The sequence below is a fragment of the Suricata suricatta genome, chromosome 1, assembly GCF_006229205.1.
Source record: "Suricata suricatta isolate VVHF042 chromosome 1, meerkat_22Aug2017_6uvM2_HiC, whole genome shotgun sequence".
Classification (NCBI taxonomy): Eukaryota; Metazoa; Chordata; class Mammalia; order Carnivora; family Herpestidae; genus Suricata; species Suricata suricatta.
The window spans coordinates 49,437,169-49,443,332 of record NC_043700.1 but is presented as its reverse complement, the minus strand read 5'-3'; the positions used below and the strand labels follow the sequence as shown (position 1 = coordinate 49,443,332).

General features: G+C 44.8%; 1 long non-coding RNA gene across 1 annotated transcript; it reads right to left on the bottom strand.

Moving 5' to 3' along the window:
* Positions 1–4,004: 4,004 nt before the first annotated feature.
* Positions 4,005–5,397, bottom strand: LOC115290836. Its single transcript, XR_003908248.1, has 2 exons — positions 5,314–5,397; positions 4,005–4,217 (listed from the first exon to the last, which is right to left on the bottom strand). It is a non-coding gene; the product is annotated as an uncharacterized LOC115290836 (long non-coding RNA).
* Between the last annotated feature and the right edge of the window lie 767 nt (positions 5,398–6,164).

The window sequence follows — 6,164 nt, the reverse complement described above, 5'->3', positions numbered from 1 at the left end:
GTCTGCAGGCGGGCAGACTCAAGACCCAGGAAGAGCTGATGTTTCAGTACGAGTCCAAAGGCAGGAAAAAGTCATCCCCATTTGAAGACTGTCTGGCAGGAAGAATTCTCTCTTTGTCAAGGGAAGGTCAGCCCTTTTGTTCTATTCGGCCCTTCATTGGATTGGATGAGGACCACACACATGAGGGAGTGCAATCTGCTTTACTCAGTGTACCGATTCAAATGCTAATCTTATCCAGAAATGCCCTCATAGAAACACCCTGAATAATATTTGACCGAATGTCTGCTCACCCATGGATCAGTCAAGTTGACACATACAAACTACATACTGCCCAATATTCTTTACCCCACCCATACACTCATTGCTTTTCATGGCCCCCTACAAAAGTTCCTGTGTGCAGGCCACTACCCATGCTATTCCTTCCCACTCTGCAACCCTGATCTATAAGATGAAATTTTAGAGTCTCCTGGGTTGCTCAGTCAGGTGAGCCTATGACTCTTGATTTCAGCTCAGGTCATAATCTCAGGGTCATGGGATTGAGCCCCACATCTGGCTCCATCTGAGTGTGGAGTCTGCTTATGATTTTCTCCTTCTCTCTTACTCTGTCTCTCCCTCTGCTCCTCTCCCCTCACATGTGCTGTCTTTCTCTCTAACATGAATTTAAAAATGAAATAAAAGGAAGGAATTTTACCTGTGATGCCTTAAATATTTTTTCATATGGTCATCTCACCAGCCAGAAGGAGATGGCAGGGTCTGCAATGTTCTGAGAAGGCTCAAGTATAGATTCTGGCATTCTACTCTCTGGATTTACATCCTGGCTCTTCCAGTTACTAGCTGTCTGGTCTTAGGTTAACTTGTGCTCCTCAATTTAGGGTGCACATCTCTCAATCTGCACAAAGGAAATAATAATAATACTTAACTAGTGGGTTTGTTTTCAGGGTTGGGATGAGATACTTATAAGGTATTGTTGTGATTGCTGTAATCTCTGGGTTGAGCACAGAACCTGACATATACCAGGTGCTCCCTAAGTCTTTGTTGAGTGGAGTCATTTATAATAAAGTGTGTAGAGAAGTTATGAAAGTCAGTATATATGAGCTGATTTGAGGAAAAACTGAAGATGTTAGGTGTCCTTCCTCGAGAGATAGTGCACATGATTAGAAAGATTATGGGGGAGTGTTTTTGTGTGTACATGCGTGTACATTTATGTGCACATGCACCTGTTTGGTTGTTCAGGAAAGACTTTGCTATTACTCTCCTTTTCCCCAAGGCCAGTCCCTTATCTATGGACCAGAGAAGTCTTCAAACAACACCACATGTATATTTCCATTTATACCTTCTCTATATACAGGAGACAAAAAGCTAAAGGAATGCAAATGGGTGGGTGTAGTGTTTTATTGTTCTTCAAAGAGGAAAATTACAGAGGAAACCTGTAATTGGGAAAATTTTATTTCTTGCTCTCAGCAGTGTAGAGATGTGCTCTACTTCTTCACACTTAACTTCTGCCATATGTAAAGGATGTAAGAAAAAAGCAGAGACTATAGAAAAACAATTCAAAACGTTTCCTCAAATTAGCTGGAAGCAGTCAGAAAATATTTTCAGGAGAAAACAGAAGTCACTGACAAAGGAGGAAAGTGCCTTCTAGAGCTTTGGACACCCAGCGAGTATGAAGCATACGTAGCATGCCCATTATACTGCACACCTCTGAAAGTGAGTCTTAATAGAATACAGACGGTCATGGTGAGTTACAAAGGATACTTTAGTCAATATCCATGAAAAATATTGATTTGAGAAGTTGACAATAGATAATGATTACTAAAGAAAAGTATCTCATTTTCTAGGTATGGCTTCCTTTGAAAGTTCTCTCTCCATTTATATTAATGTGGATCTGTAGTACAGACTCCCAGGACTTTAATCTTGAAAAGAGCTTTAGAGAAAATCTAGTTCAACCTCTGCTATCATATAGATAAGGAAACTTAGGCCCAAGAGGATGAATGACTTGCCCAATGACACATGGCAAGTGTAAAGTGCAAGTCTTTCATATGATCTGATCACATTCACTTAGGGCTCACCTGACCATGTCCAGCAAAGAAGAGATGTTGTCAAAGAGATTCCAACCCTTGGAGACAACCAACTGAGGGGAGGGTGTGACTTATTGTAACTGATGAATGATGTGCGTGTGAACGTGTGCAGACCTACAACCTCTCAAAACTCCATTAAGCAATGGAATAATATACTGATTCCTAATCAGTAGGACCCTGTCACTTGGCCCACTGATATTGTTCCCAAGAGGAGGGATACTGACTCTAGGACAAACTAACCTCTGTGGAGCACATTTATAAACTGTGATGGTTAATTTTATGTGTTGACTTGACTGTGCCATAGGTGCTAGATTAAACATTATTTCTGGGTGTCTGTGTGGGTGTCTCCAAAAGAAATTGACATTTGGATTGGTGGACTCAATAAAGCAAACTGCTCTCCCCAATGTGGGTGGCCTCATCCAATTCATTGAGGGCCCAAATAGCACAGAAGGGGAAGGAAGAGTGATTTTGTTTTCTCTCCTTAAGCTGAGACATCCCTCTTCTCCTGCCCTCAGATATTGCTGCACCTGGTTCTCAGGCTCATATCCAGAATTATACCACAGGCTTTCCTGGGTCTTCAGCTTGTAAACTGCTGTAACTGTGAGATCTAATTCCTATAATCACTCTCCTTTTCTATGTATTTCTATATATCCTACTGGTTCTGTTTTTCTGGAGACCCCTCTTAATAGTGCCTCTTAATCCTCACAACTGCCCCATGCAGTAAGTAGTATGAGTCAACCCCCTCCCTCCTGCCCCCAGTCACAATGCTCAGTCCCCTGCCCTCTTGCATCTCATTCAGTTGTTCCTGGTGCTGACCATCACCCAGGCTGGAATACAAGTCATTCTCAAGAGAATCTCAGGGGGAAACTTGGATCTGTGATAGATGGTAAAGAAAGAGAAAAGTTGGAGAAAAAGTAGATTAAAGCACCCAGTCCTACCTCACTAGCGAGTTCTGTTAATGGAATTGAATTCTGTTCTCTTTGAGTACTGATATTCCCATAAAGTTCCCCAGGGACAGTCCCTGCAGGCAGAAGCCCGGCTTGGTGCAGGGAGACTCTGGAGCAGAGGGCCCTTCCCTGGCATTGAAAGTGAACTTGTAGGTGACTGGGTCTAGATGGTTTTTCCTACAGAATTCCCAGTGCCTTCCTAAGATTCTCAATAAGTGAGTGACTTCCTAAAAAGGCTGGGGATTAGGTCTGAGTGTGCAGCATTTCAGTGGCAGGGTGTACATACATATGTGTGTGTGTGTGAGGGCTTTCCTTAGATTATGGGACCTCCTGTCCTCAACTGTGGGATCCATCACAAGGAAACATCTTGAGAAATGCTGAGGAGATTGATCATGGGGAACTAGGCATGTCCTAAAGCCCTGTCTTTGAAGGTGACCTAGAGAATGGATAGAAGGACCCTTGGGGGCCACCTAGCTCCTACCCCTCTCATATTTGTGCCATCTCTACTGAAGGAAGCTCCTCTTCCTCCATTAATTTTACCCTCTGGCATGTTGCAGCCTCCAATTAAGCAGCTTTCTTAATTTTCAGTTCAGCCTTGCAAATTAACACTCCAAATTTAATAGCTCACAAATTGATTTTTCCTATCTCCCGCCTCTTACCAGCATGCACTGGTAACAGAGACAAAAATGCTTTCATGTCTATATATCTTGCATGGTCACTACTTGCTGAAGTTTCTTACAGTGTTGGTCTAGCCTAAGTCCCCTAGGTTCTCAGATAGTGCTATCTAAATACAAGCAGTCTTTTCCAGGAGACTGGTGAATGTAACTCAGGGGTCAACCTTTATCTCTTACAACAGCCTTGGCCAAGATGTAACTTGTGATACAGGAAGTTTGTTTTCTGTGTGTCCCTACCCATCTTCTCCTCCCATCCCCAGGCTTTTTCTGTCCTTTTCTTGGGATGGTGGGGGGAGCATCATGAGTTTTGGAATTAGATAGATTTTTATTTGAATTCTGGATTTACCATTTATTAGTTCTTGAGATCAGACAAGTTACCAAAGTCCTCTGAGTTAGTTTCTTCATCTGTAAGTGGGTATGATTTCTCCTGTCTATAGTTGTTCTGCTGATTGAATAATACATGTATAAACGAGAACAGGCACTTTATAAATATTAGTTTCCTTAGAATTCTCAGGCACCTGAATGTGGAGATAATATGGAAATAACACATAGGTCACCTTGAACTCTCATTGTTGAGCCTGATTTCGAGATTAGATTCTTAGAGTGACGGCAACCTCAGGACCAGGCCTGAGGACTGTTACCTTGCCAATCCTCCTCTGCACTCTCTGGGACAGGGAGCTTCTGTCTGGTCTCCCACTGACCCTGAACTTTGACATGACCAAACCTCCACTAATTCCAGCTCCTGTCCTTCAGCCAAGTCCTGATGGGGAAGCCTCAAACTCCAGAGGGCTTTGCTGAGTACCACCCTCAGGAGCAAAGCTGGGAACCAGGCTTGAGAAATTGGTGCAGGGAAGACAATGTAGTAACTTAAGAACAATAGGGTCCAAAGGTATATACCAAGCTTAGGCTTGATTCCGGTTGGTACTGATTTCCCTAGGGGCTTAGTTCTTAGGAGCTCCCCGGCATGGTGACATCGGTGGCTCATTACATTACATTGTGGGTTGCTCTCCAGAGGGACTTTAGCTCCTAGCTAAGGTTTAGGGCCAGGGTCCAAGGGCTGGCAGGGATTTTAGGAGCCCAGCTAAGGTGGCTACAGTTTCTAGTATGTTCTGACCATAGCAGTTAAGTGAAATACGAGGCAGGATCTAGGCCTTATGATGGGAGCAAACCAAGGCTTGGTAGGCATGAAGGTTTTCTCAGCTCCAAATTCACCCTGATTAATATGGAGTGGACAAAGGCTGTGGGTATAGGGATTGTGTAGCTATGGCTCTGTGGGGCGGGGAGCCCTAGACTCCCTTTGGAAGACTGAAACTCTAATGGAAACATTCCAAAGCACAACAGAGGAGGAACTAAGGTATATGAATGAGTCAGGTGGCTGGCGCAGGACTGTTCCATGACACAGGCCCCCCCAGCATGTGGTGGGATGGGGCTGAGGCAAGGAGCAGAGGAGCCGAGCAGAGGGAAGATGCAGAGGAAAGCTATTTGGTCTCCCTCCTGCTATTCACCTCCTATCCATTCTGCATCAGGAGCTTCAGTTGGTGGGGCACCTGCTCCTGGAACCTCAGAGCATTGCAGCGTGTCCACCCTGAAGACACAGGCCCTGGGCTTGCTCACCGTTCAGCCCTCCACCTGGCTGGGAGGATTACACCAAGGAAGGAAGCGTCCGTTCAGAATGAGGGAGGTGCAGGCAGAGGGGCTGGACAGTGGGCTTCCCCTCTTCCCCCACCTCACCAGTTCCTTCCCACCCCCTTTCTTTCCTTCCTTCCTTTTATGACGTCACCTCTCGCCACTGCCCTCATACCCATCCTCTCCTGCTGTCTGTTCCTCTGCTTCCTGACTGCGGGGCTGCTGCTGCTGCTTCTGCGAATGGTAGGTGCTGATTAAGATGGATGGATTCGTAAGAGGCATTCAATGTGACTAGAATAAAAAGCACCACAGCCTCGTCTGGACGTGAGGGAATGTGGCCAGAAAGTAGCATCACTCAGGAGATTACTTTACTACTGCAGCTTGTCCTTAAAATAGCATGTGCCCCTCCATGTTCCATTTTGGTTGCTATTTATATAAAAGTAGATATGTACATATATACATTTTTAAACAGAATCTTTTCTCTATTTCCCACCTACCCTCTTCTCTTCCTCTTTGGTATTTATTCATGGAGACCAGACACCAATTTTTTAAAAGCAGTGCCAAGGGTCCAAGGTCATTGGGGAAAGGTGACATTCTCTGCCCTTCTGAGGTGGTTTGCTGCTTCAGGTCAGCTTGAGAGTTAGCACCATTTAGGAACTTTGTGGAGCTGGACTTGAGATTATGGAGGTGTATCTAGTGGTACTGTCCCAGGGGCTGTGAGTGTGCCCAAGGACCACTCCCACCTCCCATCTCCTGCAAAGCCGTCACTGCAACACCTGTCCTCTTGGAGACTTTCTCTCCAGATGCAGAATTGACATGCTTAATACATAGTCACTGCT